The sequence below is a fragment of the Pinus tabuliformis genome, chromosome Q (genome assembly GCF_031772625.1).
Source record: "Pinus tabuliformis cultivar Carrire ecotype Pingquan chromosome Q, CPIR1, whole genome shotgun sequence".
NCBI classification, from domain to species: Eukaryota; Viridiplantae; Streptophyta; class Pinopsida; order Pinales; family Pinaceae; genus Pinus; species Pinus tabuliformis.
The window spans coordinates 235,908,268-235,928,324 of NC_142296.1; positions in this window are offsets into that span (position 1 = coordinate 235,908,268).

The window sequence follows — 20,057 nt, forward strand, 5'->3', positions numbered from 1 at the left end:
TTTCTTCTTGGCCTTCACAAAATGTAGCTCATCTGAATTTATCATTTTCCTGTAGTACTCCAGGGCAAACAATCTCATAGGGAGGTATATAGGTAGTTTGTAGGGAGCCAACTCACATCCATATATTCTGATATCAGTGTGGTTTTGGTACAAGTACTAATCCCCCACCCTATACTGTTTTGACAACTGAAGGACCCTCTTGATATCTGCATTGATTCTGGGGCGGGGGGGGGGGGAGGGCTTCCTAATAGCATAGTTTTCACTGGGTACACAAAGAGATCTATGAAATCAGTATAAGAATATTGAGAGTCATATTGGTGGATTAATGAAGTCCAGAAGACCACTGATCTAGGGTTGCCTCTGGTATCAAGCTTTTGGAGGGTGATTGGAAATTTATCAGCTTGATAATACAAGAACAAATGATATAAAATTGAAGAATATTTAAACACTCTTTCATTATCCATCCTCATGAATTGATCATGCATCTTATCAGCAATGAACTTAGCATAGTCAAACATGATGGTTGGGGGCTGCCCAGGAGAGTAGATGGACATAAAGGCTATAATGATTTCATCAACAAATTCACTTGTAGTCTGGCCTAATACACTAGATATCATGTCTACGATGTCTCGGCCAAGATCAAAGAATATAGTCCACATGTAAGGGGGAGAGTCCTTTGGAGTGTATTTTTCTTCCCTGATGAAGGTCTGGAATAACCTAGCAAGTTTGATTGATGTGAGTGTGGGGAATCTGTTCAGAAAATCTCCAACAGAAAGAGGGGTTAGGTTTTGGACTAGTTGCAGCTGGAGCATTTCATTTATGAACTTAGCAGTGATGGGAAATAATACAGAGTGGTCAGGGGTCATTACTGCCCTTTACTAGGATTGTAGTTCATATGGAAGTAATGGATAATCTCTGGGAAGATATGAACTCGAGGGAACTAGTACTTGGGTAAACCTGATTCCCAAAGTACAATGTAGTCTGCATGGTTCAGATACTAGTCTCTGTACCTGTAATATAGTTTCAAAGGGGATTCTTGGACAGAGGTATCTTTAATCTGAAAATCTTTATTTGCTAGTGGGAGATGGTCTAAATCCCTATGAGGAGTAGAAATGGGCATGACATTCAATGCAATTAGGGCATCCAGCCTTGTTTCTTATGGATTCAAGGATGGGGATGAAGGGTTTTCAGTGAAATTGGGAAAAAATAGTCTAATTCAAGGTATTTTGGAGTTACCAGGCAACTTATCTTACTAAATTACTTAGTAACTTGAAGCAATTTAGTTCAGGTTTGGGAATAAAACAAGGTTTCTCAGCGAATTTGGGGTAAATACCTAGTTTCGGCTTTTGAACGAAGTAATGGCGACTATGCATTGTTTGTAGGAAGCGCATGGGACTGTAAGGTGGTCTAGAGTTTCAGCAACTTCGGTAAATTGGCAGTTGGACGTAGGTTGACAGTTGCACGTACTTTGTTGCTTGCATGGAGATCTGAATGGTCTCTTTCGCGATAAAACAAAAAACAATGAGTTTTTTTAGTTTTATTCGTAAAGTCAATGATTTTGGCGGGTACATTGGGAAAGGGACACTTGGTGTTAAGCGGGGAATGTGACATTGTATTTTAGTGGGAGGCGGTAAGAGGGATCGTATCGCACCGCCTTTGGGATAAAGTGGTTTTGGGGGGAGGCTGCCCAATGCCATTCATCGGGCGCCATGTAGCAGCGGGGTGAATAGTGAAACCACCCATATCGGGTGGGTAAAGGTCGACTTTCGGAGGTCGCCCGATATGAGCGTCAACCGTTTGATCAAATGGGGTCAGATCGCACAGTGATCGGGGCGATGATTTGATATGAGGTTTAATGGAGGGGCTCGACGGCGTTTTAATGCATGGAGGGATTAATTAATTGTGGATTAGGGGGGTTTAATGACATCAGGAGTGATTTAATTGGCGGGGACAGATTATTAATTAATCACTGATTGATTAATTAATCTCTTTTATTCAGTGGTGGGTCATGGTTATTAATTAGTCGCTGATTGACTTAATTAATCCATTAATTTTCACTAATACAGTTTATGTTTCAAACCTTCGAGGACGAGATATTAACATAGGGGTTTAATAAAATATAAGGGAAAGGGGTGTTTTTGGGATTTAATATATATAATTAAAATTAGGAGTTAATATGAATGAAAGCGGAAAAACGAAGCACGCTAAGTACAATGTTTTTGAAATTTATTTACTTTTCACATAAAACATTATAACTTAGGCTAAATGTGCATTTGTGGGTTTTTGTGGAAAAGGTGGTTTGCTTGGGGGTGATTATTTTCCCTAGGCAAATGGTGCTTTTACCTTAGGAAAAGGGATTTTTTAGGGGAAATTAGTGAATTATGGAGGGGGTGAATGCTTATAAGGGGTCTTTTAGTACTTAGGACCTATAAGTTATTGGGCCGAGGGTTTGGTCCCTCCAGAAGTCAGAAAAATGCTCTGAGCCCCTTTAACTTAAGGTTTTAGGTACTTTAAAACTTTATTTGGAAATTAGTTATGTGAGAAATGAAATGAATGAGGGGAGTTAACCAATTGGCTTTGTGTACTTTGGTAAATGCTCAATTATCATCCATACTTCAGAAATTTGATGATGAGGGTAAATGATATGATCTTATCTAATCATTCATCATAATTCTACAACCATTCAATTACTTACCCATCTACTCATCCTACCATTTTTTGTACCTTTTATTAGGGTGCACTTAAGCTGGCAAACCCTTATCAAACCTTTCTTTTCTTTTTGCAAAAGTAATCTATCTAAGTCTATCCTTATTACATCCAAGGGCTCAGATTAAACTGTTGAGCTCCTTTCATTTACTCTACCTATCTACTCATTTGCCAAGATTAAATAGTTCAGTCAGATTTTATTCTCTATCTATAAACATGAAATTAAAAACTTGAAATAGGCAAGTTTAAACTATTTGACCATCCATGGATTGTGGAAAAGGTAACAAGCTACACACAATATTTTTATTCTACATCAAAAGTAAATGGTAGTGGCATTTTGACTTGCACACTTTCATGGTATTTTTCTTTATTGGGGTTCATTTTTCCTTTTTTTTGACCTTTTTCTTCTTTTTGTCCTTTGATTTTTCTTTTACGACATACCCTCTTGACATTTTTTATTTTTTTTTATTATTTTAAATATGGAAAACATTCGTAGGAAGCAAAGGTATGTACATATTACAAATTTGACCTCAGCTATTCAAAATTATGACTTTTATTGGTATAGGAACATAACAACATCTTCGCTCATGTGTTCCCTTCCAATCTATGTATTATTACAAGTTTCCAAGGGGTGAACTCACCCAACTCTCCATGTGTTAGAATTGTTCATGCACCTTCCTTGTCTTACTACAACTATCACACCCTTGCTACAGACATAGTTATCTTACTTGCCTCTGTGCGAAATTGCAGTCTAGGAATTATCGTATGACCCACTTCCAGGACTCCTACACCAAACAGTATGAGGTCTAATTGGGACTTCTTACCGGGGAGATACCCTAACATGTTGGCGGGTCCAACACTGTTAACAAGATCCTATAAAAATATTCCTCGAAGAAGCCCATGAGCGACAAAGGAATGCAGTGGTGGATAATATTTCCCAAATGCTTTAATGGATGCCCATTGGAAACAAATCTTCATCCAAAAGTCACTTCAGAGGTGTCACCCCCTTCAAGGTAAATGTAAAATTCCATATCCCTATATTCGAAGGTCAAATCGTTATAGATGTTGTAGATACATGGTTGAATAATTTGGAAGGATACTTTTCGGTCCATAGTTTCTTCAGTAAGGAGAATATTACTTTTGCACTGGTTAAGGCTTCTCCCCATGTCAAGGAATTGTGGGAAACTTACTATGACAAAAGGGCTAAGGAACCCTCTCTATTTACAATCACCCCCTCTTGGAACTCTTTCCGAGACACTGTTAAGGAACAATATTACCCCATGGGGAGCTATGAGGACAAGTACATACAATTTACCACACTATGACAAAAAGGGGACCAAGATGTGCATGAGCTCACAAATATTTTTCATACTCTACGCACAAAATTGGGTATCAAAGACTTTGAGTGGCATCTGGTGCTCAAGTAATGTGGTTGTTTTGACAAATACATTTAGGAAGAAATGGAGTTCCTAGAAATTTGCTCGCTTGATGAAACATATTGATATGTTGCCAATATTGAACAAAAATTTAAACAGCATAAGTGCCAATTTGGATCTATGAATTAGAAGTAAGGCAAGAGTGCCCCCAAACTATAGAACAAAGGATAAAGCTAAGGTGGGGCGACCTAGGAACACCCGTCGAAGCAACTAGAAAATAATAACACCACGAAGACAAAGAAGGACAAAATAAAGTGTTGTGAGTTCCATAGGAGCCCCACTCACAACATAAGTGAGTGTCGAGCCAAGAAATCACTGGTGGTTGAACCAAAGGCTTCAGAGTTAGATGCATGTTTTGACTATGGATTATAAACCAACAAGGGGAATGAAAAAGGGAAGAATATTATTGATGCACAACCCAGTTCCATCTTTTTTACAACCAAGATCGAGAAGATTGAGCTCGAATATCCATAGGAGGGGGAGTGTCTCTTCCACTCACAAATGTGGGTTAAGGATTCTCCATTGTAGTTCATTGTTGACAACGAGAGCCAAAAGAACCTCATTTAAGTAGAGTTCATGAAGTGGTTTATGCCTACTGACCACACCATACCTGCAGTGGTATACCATAGGGTGGCTTCACCAAGGAAGAGATCTCCATGTCTTCCAGTAGTGCTGCCTTCCCTACATCATTAAGCCCTTCACAAATGAGGTATTGCGTGATGTTTCTCCTCTTGAAGTTTACGATGTATTGTTAGGTCAACCATACTTATGGAAGCATCATGTTGTGTATGATTCTAGGCCTCACACTGTTATTATTACTTTTGGAAATAAGTTATACAAGATACCAAAGGTATCCCCGCCTATCGTCATCTCTTTTATCTTTGCTAGGAAATGCAGTAAGATCATCTCCCAAACTAGGAAATTTTTTTTCTTTCTTATTCAATCTCAAAATAAGGAGAGGATCATGGTCACATCTATGGACCTTAGGAAGGGTTCCTCCATGTAGCATAAGCAGGTGGATAAGGTCGTGGAAGAATACAGGGACATTTTCTCCTCACCGACAGGGGTACCCTTGCATTTTTTAGGTCAAGCGATTGATTAATTTGACTCCCAGAGCACCATTACCCAATGGGTTGATATATCCCTGCTCCATTTTGGAAAATGAAGAGATCAACCAACAAATCCAGGATTTTCTGTAAGAATGGCACATCGAATCAAGTTCCTCATCCTGTGAGAACCCAATTATACTTGTATAGAAGAAGGATGGACTTGGAGGATCTGCATTGATTATCGGGCACTAAACAAAATCACTGTAAGGAATAGGTATTCAAACCCACAAATTGATGACTTTCTAGACCAGCTCAAGTGGGCCAATCATTTCAACAAGATCGATATGAAGTCTGGATATCACCAGGTTTCAATAGAGCCCATATATGTATGGAAGATCACCTTCAAATCAAATGAAGGCCTTTTTGAATGGTTGGTCATTCCATTTGGGTTGAGAAATTTCCTTTCTAGTTTCATGAGGTTGATGGATAACATCTTGTGACCCTTGACCAACTTGTTCATGGTTTTTTATTTGGAAGACATCCTCATCTTCAACAAGAGTTGGGAAGAGCACTTGTAACACATTTGATAGGTCCTTCAAACCCTAAGGAAACAAAATTGTGTGCCAACTTGGTGAAATGCACCTTTTGCATGAGCCATGTCCTATATTTAAGTTACATCATAGATGAGCAAGGCATGCATGTGGATCTGGCTAATTCTAAGTCATTCTGGTTGGCTAGCCCTGACCACTCTAATAGAGCTTCACAACTTTTTGGACCTTAATTTTTTTTATCAAAGGTTCATGTTGGAATTCTCCCATATCACTTGGACTTTGAGTTAGATTACCAAGGATAGAGCAAAAGAAAATTTTTCCTAGTATTTTCCAATAGAAGTTGTTCATTGAGCTTATGCATCACCTCTTTTATGCACCTGTACTCACATTTCCATACTTGGAGCAGCCATTTGAAATTGTGACAGATGCCTGTGACTATGATATTAGTGCAACCCTCACCCAACACAGGCATCTAGTGGCCTATCATAGAGAGAGATATAAAAAGTACCCCACCTATGATAAAGAGATGTATTCTATCGTGAAGGATTGCTGGCAATGGAAACATTACATTTTGGGGAAGGAGATGATCATCCACACTGATTACCTACCTATTTAGTTTATACCAACACAAGGGAAGTTAAAGAATGATCACCATAAAAAATGGTCTACATATCTGCAACAATTCCACTTAAACATTAAATACAAAAAGGGCAATACCAATCATGTTGCAGCTAGCCTCAACGGCCCCTAGTTGCAACATTAACTACTTTTCTCATCACTTGTGGCCATGAGACTTCTAGATGGTTGAAACTATATAAAAATGATATATAGTTTTCCGCCATATACCAGATGCTAGTGGATGGTAAGAAAGTTCTCAATTTCCACCTCCAGAATGCATTATTATGCTACTTGGGACACCTTTGTGTTCCTTCAAGCCAACATGCCAAGCTGATTTGGGAGGCACACTATAATCGGTTTGCGGGTCACATTGGTGTGGAGAAAAATATGGTTGTACTACAAAAGTACTTTTATTGGACAAAACATTGTCAGGATATTGGAAAATATATTAGATCCTGAACTACTATGCCATCACCAAGCCAGCCTTTAAGAAGCAAGGGTTGTACACTCCTCTACCTACTCCCAACCAGCCCTAGGAATCCATCTGTATGGACTATCTATCTAGCCTCCCTTCTACTAAGCATGGTAATAATTGTGTATTTGTAGTTGTGGACAGATTTTCTAAGATGACTATCTTAGCGGATTGCAAAAAGAGTATCACAACAGAGGACACTACCAAGCTATTCTTTGAATGAGTGTGTGTACATTTCAGGATCTTACAAACAATTATATCATATAAGGATAGTAGGTTCCTGAGAAAATTTTGGTTGAGCCTCCGGACGCTATTGGACACTAAGCTCAGCAAGTCAACTACATTCCATCCCCAGACTGATGGCTAGACAAAGGTCGTCAATAGGATGATAGTGCATATAATCCACATGTACAACTCCAAGCATCCATGAACATAGGATGAGAGCCGTCACTATAACATAAATATAACAAATCTCTCCAATACTCAACTGGTCACAATCCATTTCAAGTGGGTCTTTGACTTCAACCATCATGTCTAATTGATGTTGTCATGCCTCATGCGACTACACAAACAAAATACACATGCATATAGTCTAAGGTTGATACGGAAACCAAGTTTATTGAATGCATGCAACACATCCACCACTAGCTTCATGACAACTTAGAGAAGTGTAATGCCAAGTATAAGCAGTGACATGATCAACATCGAGTGCCACACAAGTTTTAGGCAGGAAAAAAGGTTTGGTTTCATTTGAAGAAAGAACGCCTTACCCAATCACCAAGTTCGTGGGATACAATTCTTTTGAGCTCAACATTGCCCCATTCCTTGGCCTGCACCTAGTGTTCAATGTGGACCACCCTTGACCATGATTTTTTCCATTACTGGACACATCATACATTGTAGAACAACTCACATCAATAGAGCTAAACTAAGAATGCATGGAATAGGCTACAATTGATCACATCATGGAAATGTAGGTCAAGAACACTCGCTAGCAGAAATAAGTTTGTAAAAGCTGGCCAACTCTTGCATCAAGGCAAGTGGCTTAGCAGGCACCAAGTTCAACGGAAGTTTCACCATCTCATGGAGGCAGTCAATGCAATGGGGACCATTAATTCCTAAGGGGGGATGACTAATCAAGGTGGATATTGATGACCATTGCCTATTCCACTTGAACCCCCACTATTAATTCTTTCAGTTTTCTTAATTGTAGCACATTTTGCTATTTTTGGCTTTTTTTTGGGTCCTAAACTTCTAGGTCTATTTTGAGGCCCTAAACGATGTTTTATTTATAAAATGGGATAACCCTTAGAATATAATAGGGGTTTTCAGTCAAAAGTTTTAGTCCTTGAATAAATATTTCTAACGAGGTATCATACATGTAAAACTAAGATCGTATGCCAAAGTTATGACCCCAGGAAGTTGATGTACCAGTTTACCCCAACGGGGCCCACAAACTTGTGGTGCTTCATCTATTAAAGTTAGGTTTTGGATGTTTAGGTTTTTCCATTGTTTCTCAATAATAAATAGGCCTTTGAGCCTCATTGCGACATAGTTTAGAAGGCATGTAGCCACCACATCTCTTCTAAGAGATAAGCTACCATTACCTGAGCTAGTTTATTTCCATTATGAATGTAAACAATCCTCAATACTTTGTTTTTGTTTTTTTCTTTTGTTTTTTGTTTTGATTTTTTTTTTCTTTTTTTTAGGTTGTGGTTCACGGACACCCTAGTCAATGGGTGGTGCTACATCCACGGAAAAATCTGGCCTGATCGACCCTGAAGGGGATCTAGCCCCGCGGCCCACTAGCTAGGCCTAACCCCAAGGGCTTTAGGGAGAATGGACCCTGTGGCCTCCTGATCGGCGAGGCACTGATTTTGACCAACTGAGCTAACCCTTGGGGCTAATTCTCAATACTTTGTTATTAATGAATTGAATTTCTATTTTTGTATTATCTTAGTGTTTATATTCAGATCTCTCTTTCATTTCGTTCCTTCATAAATCTGGATCGAGTTGGCTCTAGGTGAGCGTTTTCCAAAGTGGAGTTATAGCCATAACTTGTGGTGACCCATTGTTGATAGATTTGAAGTAGTGTGGTTTATCGATGGGCGGCATGTCTAAGGTCTATAACTACTTGATCAATTACAATAGAGTAAATGTGTAATTTATACTTTATATGTTTTTCATGTTGTGTTACTCTAAAGTGCGAATGCAGTTTTATGCAAAGATTATATTATTGTTTTGGTCAAATTATTATTGCATATAATGTAATTAGATTAGACATGCGTGAACAAAGTTATTGATGTGCCATAAGTACCTAGGTAGTTGAATTGGATCTAGTAAGAGAACCGAAATGTTGAGGAAAAATGATAATGAAGAATTGGAATTTATATCATGGAATTGATGCTAGGTGTGCCTAATAATTTTATATAGCCAATGGATAACATTTCTTCATTTTCCACTGATGGTAGTAGAATTGACTACATAATTGTTGGTAGTGAACTAGGTGTATGGCCAATGGGTGGTAGACTTGATATGCAGTCTACTAGGAATCGACAAAAAAGTTAGTTAGTAATTAGTTGATGGATGAGTCAAAGGACAACAAACTTGTGTATTCGATCAACTAACAATTTTCCTTCATCAATTGTAGAAACAATCAACCTCTAGGTATTCATGGAAACCAAGTCAAATTCAAGTGGTAATATCCCTCAATTAAGTAGTTGGGGGGTGTTACAAAGTATCAAAGCCCAATGGTTCAAACAATAGACCTACAATGGGTTGGAGACTAGAAATTGAAAAGTCAACCTCGAAGAACTCTAGAAAAATATGGTTGATTGGATTGACTACTTAGTTGACTAAACTGACTACTTAAATGATTTACATATTATAATAGTCCACTAATTCAATTACCTAATTGAAACTATCATATTTTACTAGTCATTTAAAATAAATAGTCAATCAAGTTAGTTATTTAGTCAACATATTTTGTGGTTGATTGACTAGACTGTGTCATTAACCAATGCATTTTGTTGGTAGTTTTGATCCAATGGTTGATTGTGTTGGAAATAATACTAAGAGGGGGAGGGGGGTGAATCAGTATTAGCAAATCAATAACTTTTCCATTTCCATAATTAGATTCATATATGCTACTTCAGTTAAGGGAACCCGTGTGTACACGCAATTGTGTTTAATGCAACTAGCGTATATCCAGTAAACTTATGATTCAGTTAATTCATCATATGTAGATCTTTAATTAGTGCATCAGAACTTCATTAACCATATAAACAGTAAGCATGTGCAGTAAAATAGAACAGATCATCACACATAAGAAACACACATGAACACCATGATATAAGGTGGAAACCCAACGCGGGACAAAAATCACTTGCGTTGTCTTCATTTTGATATAAGAAAAACCTGTTTATAATCTCGTACTGGCACAGACTCATACCAGTACACAGGCACCCACCTGCAGAAGGCTACAACCTTCTCTCATTCTCCAGCTTCTACTGGAAGGGAGCTACAACCCCCTAGCTCTTGTACTAGCCGATATGTTTACTAGTACATAGGCGCCGACCTACTGAAGGCTCCAACCTTCACTCGTTTTCCAGCTGCTACTGGAAGGGAGCTAAAACCCCCTTGGCTCTTGTACTAGCTTATATGTTTACCAGTACGTAGGCGCTGACCTACAGAAGGCTACGACCTTCTCTCCTCCTCTAGGGACCACGTTTCATAAATTTTCAGACTGGATACTCTTGGATCACAACACCATAATCTGAAGGCCACATTTCATCCAATTTTCATATTGGACCCATCAACAACGTTGAAGCACAAATCAATCACCACTGCAATACAACCATCAACCACATCTGCATCATCAATCAGAATACTGTCATCATAACACAGTCACCAGAACACAGAGCAGAACCCAGAACTTTGCAATAACAACCAGATCCAATTGCAACTTCAAATATCATACTTCATATTGTATACATGACTCTGATGAGCCAAACCAATGTGTATATGTGCTTTTACCAAAGTGAACCCATGTACAGATCTGCAAATATTTACTCATAACTTTGCAGCTATGCCAGATAGCATTCATACCTAGATCATAACATTTATACAATAAAATATGGGTCAGTAATTTAGATCTAGACTATCCATGATCAACCCACATAATAATAATACATTCCAAGCTTTATGATCCCAATCCATCATTCATCATCATCCACATAATTGCATCCTTAGTTCAGGTCAAGCAAAGCATCACAAACCCATAAACTGCATACTAGATCTCTCACTTCATGAGATATTCAATCCTTGCACACTTGCCCACTTGGCCTAATGATCTTCTCCTCCTTATCTAGTTTTAGGCCTCTCTCAATACCATGGACCAAAACCACTTAGGACCAATACCTTAGACCCAATACCTTGGACCAATACCATGGATCAAAATACCATGGACCAAATACCACGGACCAAAACTTAGTTTTCAACATGTACGCGCCTTTCCTTTTGTGAAAGTGTGTGTGTATGTTATACGCTCCTATTGGTCTGCTAACCCACATGTATATGCTCCTTTGTCACGGTGAACCTGCTTATACCTCTCTCTGATCATTAAGTCTTTGCTATTGACCTACTGCACTATGATCTGTCATTTGAGTGAGTTGCCATCAAGGACAACACCTGTATCATACCTGTATCATAATGCCAATAGATTGAGTCAATTAGTGATTTATATGGATATATATGGCTACCCACCTATTCCACTAGCTCACAACACAATTTTCCTATTTTGGTAGTTTTCTATTTTTGGTAGCTTTATAATTTTGGTAGTTTTTAGGTCTTGAACTTATGGAGGCACTTTGAGGCCCTCAAAGTTTTTTTTTTGGATACAGATCAATGATAGTTAAATACCTTATCAATAGTAAAAAATTGTACTTCTCGGAATTTTTTTTCCAATAAGCTATCATGCACACCAAATGGAGATCGTATGCCAAAGTTACAACCTAGAGAAGTTTTTATTTCAACTTATCCCATTGAGGCTCATAAGCCTTTGACACTTCATCTCCTAAGGTTAGGTTTTTGGATGTTTAGGTTTTCTCATTGCTTCTTCATAATAAAAATGCATTATAGCCTAATTGTAACACAATTCTATAAGGAATGTAGCGATCACATCTCTTCTCAAAGATAATCTCACACAATTTGAGCTAGCTTGCTTTCAATTTACATGTATACAATTTCAACATTTTCCATTTATTAATTGAAGTCAAGTTTCATTACATCTCTGTGTTTTGGTTTTAAATCTATATTTCATTTTGTTCCCTTCATAGATTTGTATCAGTCATATTAGAGAGTTCATTTATTAGTGTTTATTTGAATGACATATTGGTATGAAATGATACATGGGAGAAGCATACCTCGCATTTGATACAAGTGCTAGAGACATTAAAGAAACACCATCTGTTGGAAACACTCAAAAGGTGTGTGTTTGGATAACTTTTTTGTGTGTGTCTTGGGTCCTTGATAGGTGGAGGAGAGATAAATATAGATCTTGCCAAATATTGGAGGCCATCATGAAGTGGTCAGTTCCTATTATTGTTTTCAAGGTTAGGAGTTTCGTTAGGGAAACACATTACATGAGGAAATTCATAGCCTCATTTTTAGTAGAAGCATCACCACTCCATGCCATAACAACAAGTGGAAAGAGTTTCCAATGGGAAAATGGTCAGTAGAGGGCCTTTGAGGACTTAAAGAATAATTTCAATAAAACACCAATTTTGGCATTACTAAAATTACAACAATCCTTCGAAATGGAGATAGATGTGAGCAAGTATGTTATGGGAATGGTCTTGATGTAGGGAGGAAGGAATGTATGCTCCATTATGAAGTATTTCATGGGATATTTCTCAACTACCCTACCTATGACAATGAGCTCTATGCCTTGGTGTATGCTGTGAAGAAGTGGGAACATTATTTGATGGTAAAGGAGACATTAATCCACACAAATCACCGAACACTACAATACTTTCAGGCATAAAGTAACCTATAACTAACCATGAATTACAAGTGGATGGTGTTTATATAACAATTTCATTTAGTGATCAATTACAAGAAGGGAAGCACAAATAAGTTGGATGACATTATTTCAAGGAATCCCAAATCAAAGGTCACAACTTTGGGAACTCTTATGTACATGGATCCATTCACCCATGAATTTTAGTGTTGTGAACCATTCACAATCCCTATTCAAAATGGAACCAAAGTCAACACCAAACCATATCAAGGTGAAATTGATGCTTTGAAGTTAAATAATTCATTGCAACAATTATACATTTTTTTAGTGTTTATCATATACAGGAAGAACAAAATATTTCATTTGGTTAGTTGAAATTAGAAGGCCATTTCCTAACTTGGTGGGAAAGCCACATGGATACCCTGAGTTTGCAGGGAGATCCTCTAGTGAGTAAGTGGGAGGATTTAAAACCCTTCATAATGTCACAATTTTACCCTATTGAGTATGTAGAGGACCAGTGGATCAAATGACATTAATTTAGAGCGAAGAAAGGGCAGAGTGTATAGGATTACACCACATAATTTAGAAGCATTGCCATTATTGGCATTCTTATGTTGGCATTGATGCCAACAATGATCTACTAATGCAATTGCATGGCTTGTAGGTGTTGGGTGTGGAGCCTGATTATCTTCTATATTCAAAGGTATTGCCACATAGGACCCCAGTTCGAAATGGGGGCGGCAACGCCGCCAGTAAAATATTCGCTGCAGGGGGGGTCCAAGGGGGGTGGCTGCAACCTTTGGCAGCCCCCCCGAAGCTAAAAACAACTGTAAAATTGCCTTGTAAAAGTATAGTAATTTCTAGTCAATCTGGGCCGTTCATTAGGCGGATGATCTGACGGTAGAACTTATGTTTAGTTTAGGGTTTTTTGCCCTAGAAAGAAACCCCTCTCTTTGTATGAGGGTATTGTATTTGAGGCTGTGTGATAGATGTGTATTCTGTGAGCGAGAAACATAGAGGTGAGTCTGTGAGAGAAAACAGAGGATATTACAGCGGATTTGCTGTAGGTTGTGTCTCTTTATTTTGCTGGATAATAGAAAGGAAGGATTGGCTGTTCAGGGTGGACGTAGCCCAAACTGGGTGAACAACATATATCCGTGTCTCTCTTGTTTTGTGCGTTTTTTGTGTTTATATTTTTGCAATATTTTGTGTTCCATTGCTCCGTAATATATAATTTTCTAACAACTAGTATCAGAGCCGAAGGTCTATTTGGCTGATAAACGCGCAGGAAAGAAGAGTTCCTGGTTCGAGTGGGAGCAATGGCGGAAGATGGTAAGTTTAGGGTCGAGAAATTTAACGACAAAAACTTCTCACTGTGGAAGATGCAGATGGAAGATTATATGTATCAAAAAGATCTATACCTACCATTGGGCGGAAAATCAAAGATGCCGACGGGTATGACAGACGAAGAATGGAACCTTCTCGATAGAAAGGCACTCGGAACAATACGGTTGTGCCTTGCTACGTCAGTCGCCTTCAACATTTTGAAGGAAACCACAACAGAGGGTTTGATTCAGACGTTGTCGAAACTATATGAAAAACCCTCGGCCTCAAACAAGGTATTTCTTATGAAACGATTATTTAATATGAAGATGTCGGAAGGTGGATCTGTTGCAGACCATTTAAATGATTTTAATACAGTTACAAGTCAGTTAAGTTCTATAGGGGTAAACTTTGATGATGAAGTTAGAGCTCTGTTATTCTTGTGCTCATTACCAGAAAGTTGGAATGGTTTGGTAATGGCCATTAGTAACTTCGTTTCTGGATCTAGTACTTTAAAGTTTGATGATGTTGTCGGTGCTATCCTTAGCGAGGAAATGCGACGAAAAGCTCCGGTGAGACATCGGGAAATGCTTTGAGTGCAGAGTCTAGAGGAAGAAAAATGGAAAGAGGAAAGAGCTCAGGATATCACAGTAAATCAAGGAAAGGCAGATCCAAGTCCAGATCGGGGATAGTGTGCTGGAAATGTGGAAAGAAAGGACACCTAAAGAAAGACTGTAGATCTCGGAAGGGAAAGGAAGGAGATGCACACCAAGAAAACAATCATGAAGCAAATGTGACAGGTGAGGTGTTACAAGATGCTTTGATTCTTTCTTTCGAAAATATTACTGATTTTTGGGTGGTAGATTCAGGGGCTTCATTCCATGCCACACCTGATAAGAAATACTTTCATGACTATGTTCAAGGAGATTTTGGACAAGTTCGTCTGGGTGATGATAAACCCTGTAAAATCGTTGGAATGGGTAAGGTTCTTGTAAAACAACAGAATGGAAACCAATGGCTATTAAAGGAGGTAAGGCATGTTCCAGATCTAAAGAAAAATCTGATTTCAATAGGGCAGTTAGGCAGTGAAGGTTGTGTGACAACTTTCACAGATAAAGCTTGGAAGGTCACCAAAGGAACCCTGGTAATAGCAAAAGGCGAAAAGGTTGGTACATTGTATTTATGCAATGGTATTTCTAACTTTGTTAATGCTTTAACTTCCAAAGGAGCAGATGCAGCATTATGGCATCATAGGCTTGGACACATGAGTGAAAAGGGGATGAAGATTCTTCACTCAAGGAATTTGTTGCCGGGTTTGAAGAATGTTGATTTGGAATTCTGTGAGAATTGCATTTATGGAAAACAGAAGAGAGTCAGATTTCTCAGAGTTGGGAAAGAAAAGAAGAATGAAAAATTAGAGCTTGTGCATACAGATGTATGGGGACCTGTTCAGGTATCATCTCTCGGTGGCTCTCATTATTATGTTACTTTTATTGATGATGCAACTAGAAAAACTTGGATTTATTGTATTAAGAATAAATCTGATGTATTTGATACTTTCAAGAAATGAAAAGCTTTGGTTGAAATTGAGACAGGAAAGAAATTGAAGTGCCTTAGATCAGACAATGGAGGTGAATATTGCAGCAAAGAGTTTGATAGGTACTGTTCAGAGCATGGAATTCGCAGAGAGAAGACAGTTCCAAGAACACCACAAGAAAATGGTGTGTCAGAAAGGATGAACAAAACAATCATGGAGCGTGCAAGGTGCATGAGATTGCATGTAGGACTGCCTTTACAGTTTTGGGCAGATGCTGTAGATACTGTTGTTTATCTAATAAACAGAGGGCCTTCAAGTTCCTTGGATGGTGGTGTTCCAGAGGAAGCATGGACAGGTAAAAAGGTAAACTACTCTATTTTAAAGCCTTTTGGTTGTGAGGCCTTTGTCCATATTGATAAATAAAATAGAACAAAGCTTGAGGCAAAGTCAAAGAAATGTACCTTTATTGGATATGGTGTTAATGATTTTGGTTATCGCTTATATGATTACGAAAATCACAAAATCATTAGGAGCAGAGATGTAATATTCAATGAAAAGGTCTTGTATAAGAATCAGTTGCAAGAAAAGAAACATGAAAAGGAAAACAAGGAATACGCAGTTCTTGATGAAATCACTGAAAAAGTAAAGGTGCCTGAAAATAATAATAATCAACAACCACAACAACAGCAACCACCACAACAACAACAGGCACCCCAAACACCTGAAAGTGGTGTTAGAAGATCTACCAGGATAAGTAGACCCCTTGAACGATACTCTCCTTCATTATATTATTTATTGTTGATTGATTCCGGTGAACCCGAATGTTATGAAGAAGCAATGCAGGTTGAAAGCAGGAAGAAGTGGGAGGTAGCCATGGAAGAAGAGATGGACTCCTTAATGCAAAACCAGACTTGGGATTTAGTCAGGTTGCCTGTAGGAAAAACTACATTGAAGAATAAATGGGTTTACAGGCTGAAGGAAGAAGATGGAGGAAAACAGAGGTATAAAGCTAGACTTGTGGTGAATGGGTTTGCACAGAAGAAAGGTATTGATTTTGATAAAATATTTTCTCCTATTGTTAAAATGACTTCAATCAGAACTATTTTAAGTCTTGTAGTAGCTGAAGATTTGCATCTTGAGCAGTTAGATGTAAAGACAACCTTTCTCCATGGGGATTTGGAGGAAGAGATATATATGCAGCAGCCACAAGGATATGAGGTGAAAGGGAAGGAGAAAGTAGTGTGCAGGTTGAAGAAGAGCTTGTATGGCTTAAAACAGGCTCCAAGGCAGTGGTATCTAAAATTTGACAAGTTTATGTCTGAACAAGGTTATACTAGATGTCACTCTAATCATTGTGTTTATTTGAAAAAGCAAAATGATGGCAACTATATTATATTGTTATTGTATGTAGATGACATGCTTGTTGCAGGATCTAACATGTAGGAAATAAATGTGCTCAAAAGAAAATTGGAAAATTCATTTGCAATGAAGGATTTGGGAGCTGCAAAACAAATCCTTGGTATGAGAATAACTAGAGACAGGAAAAATCGTAAATTAACATTGTCTCAGAATGAGTACATACAAAAGGTGTTGAAAAGATTTAACATGCACAATGCAAAACCAATTAGTACACCTTTTGCTAGCCATTTCAAACTTAGCAAGGAAATGTGCCCAAAGACCCAAGAAGACATGGATTATATGTCTAAAGTTCCATATGCATCAACAGTTGGAAGCTTAATGTATGCAATGGTCTGCACAAGGCCTGATATTGCACATGCAGTGGGAGTTGTAAGCAGGTACATGAACAATCCAGGAAAGGAACATTGGATGGCAGTGAAATGGATTCTCAGATATTTGAAAGGTACCACAAATCAAGCATTATGCTTTGGTGGTTCAAACATCTCCCTACAAGGATACGTTGATGCAGATATGGCAGGTGACAGAGATAACAGGAGGAGCACTACACGATATGTATTTACTGTTGGAGGAACAACTGTCAGTTGGGTTTCAAAAATCCAAAGTTTTGTTGCACTTTCAACAACAGAAGCAAAGTATGTTGCTGCTACACAGGCTAGTAAAGAAATGATTTGGTTACAAAGGTTTATGGGTGAATTGGGTAAGGAGCATGATATGGGCACGTTATATAGTGATAGCCAAAATGCCATTCATCTTGCAAAGAACTCAGCATTTCATTCTAGGACTAAACACATACAGCTCAAGTACCATTTCATACGATCAGTGTTGGAAGATGGAGAGTTGAAGCTGGAAAAGATACACACTAGCCAGAATCCTGCAGATATGCTAACAAAAGTTGTAACCAGGGAGAAACTGAGAATATGCTCAGTTTCAGTTGGTCTTCAAGGATGACGATGAAGATAAGAAACAACGAGGTCCAAAGAGGAGTCATTGTCCAACAAATGGAGCAGCGGTGCAGTTGCTACAATCAGTCTCCAAGTGGGAGATTGTTGGGTGTGGAGCCTGATTATCTTCTATATTCAAAGGTATCGCCACATAGGACCCCAGTTCGAAATGGGGGCGGCAACGTTGCCCGTAAAATATTCACTGCAGGGGGGGTCCGGGGGGGGGGGGGGGCGACTGCGACCTTTGGGAGCCCCCCCCTGGCGGGGGGTTCTAAAAACAACTGTAAAATTGCCTTGTAAAAGTATAGTAATTTCTAGTCAATCTGGGCCGTTCATTAGGCAGATGATCTGACGGTAGAACTTATGTTTAGTTTAGGGTTTTTTGCCCTAGAAGGCAACCCCTCTCTTTGTATGAGGGTATTGTATTTGAGGCTGTGTGATAGATGTGTATTCTGTGAACGAGAAACATAGAGGTGAGACTGTGAGAGAAAACAGAGGATATTACAGCGGATTTGCTGTAGGTTGTGTCTCTTTATTTTGCTGGATAATAGAAAGGAAGGACTGGCTGTTCGGGGTGGACGTAGCCCAAACTGGGTGAACCAGGTATATCTGTGTCTCTCTTGTTTTGTGCGTTTTCTGTGTTTATATTTCTGCAATATTTTATGTGTTCCATTGCTCCGTAATATATAATTTTATAACAACTGGTATCAGAGCCGAAGGTCTATTTGGCTGATAAAATCACAGGAAAGAAGGGTTCCTGGTTCGAATGGGAGGAATGGCGGAAGATGGTAAGTTTAGGGTCGAGAAATTTAACGGCAAAAAATTCTCGCTGTGGAAGATGCAGATGGAAGATTATCTGTATCAGAAAGATCTATACCTACCATTGGGTGGAAAATCAAAGATGCCGACGGGTATGGCAGACGAAGAATGGAACCTTCTCGATAGAAAGGCACTCGGAACAATATGGTTGTGCCTTGCTGCATCAGTTGCCTTCAAAATTTTGAAGGAAACCACGACAGAGGGTTTGATTCAGACGTTGTCGAAACTATATGAAAAACCCTCGGCCTCAAACAAGGTATTTCTTATGAAACGGTTATTTAATATGAAGATGTCGGAAGGTGGATCTGTTGCAGACCATTTAAATGATTTTAATACAGTTACAAGTCAGTTAAGTTCTATAGGGGTAAACTTTGATGATGAAGTTAGAGCTCTGTTATTCTTGTGCTCATTACCAGAAAGTTGGAATGGTTTGGTAATGGCCATTAGTAACTCCATTTCTAGATCTAGTACTTTAATGTTTGATAATGTTGTCGGTGCTATCCTTAGCGAGGAAATGCGACGGAAAAGCTCCGGTGAGACATCGGGAAATGCTTTGAGTGCAGAGTCTAGAGGAAGAAAAATGGAAAGAGGAAAGAGCTCAGGATATCGCAGTAAATCAAGGAAAGGTATATCCAAGTCCAGATCGGGGATAGTGTGCTGGAAATGTGGAAAGAAAGGACACCTAAAGAAAGATTGTAGATCTCGGAAGGGAAAGGAAGGAGATGCACAGCAAGAAAACAATCATGAAGCAAATGTGACAGGTGAGGTGTTACAAGATGCTTTGATTCTTTCTTTCGAAAATATTACTGATTCCTGGGTGGTAGATTCAGGGGCTTCATTCCATGCCACACCTGATAAGAAATACTTTCATGACTATGTTCAAGGAGATTTTGGACAAGTTCGTCTGGGTGATGATAAACCCTGTAAAATCGTTGGAATGGGTAAGGTTCTTCTAAAACAGCAGAATGGAAACCAATGGCTATTAAAGGAGGTAAGGCATGTTCCAGATCTAAAGAAAAATCTGATTTCAACAGGGCAGTTAGGCGGTGAAGGTTGTGTGACAACTTTCACAGATAAAGCTTGGAAGGTCACCAAAGGAGCCCTGGTAATAGCAAAAGGTGAAAAGGTTGGTACATTGTATTTATGCAATGATATTTCTAACTCTGT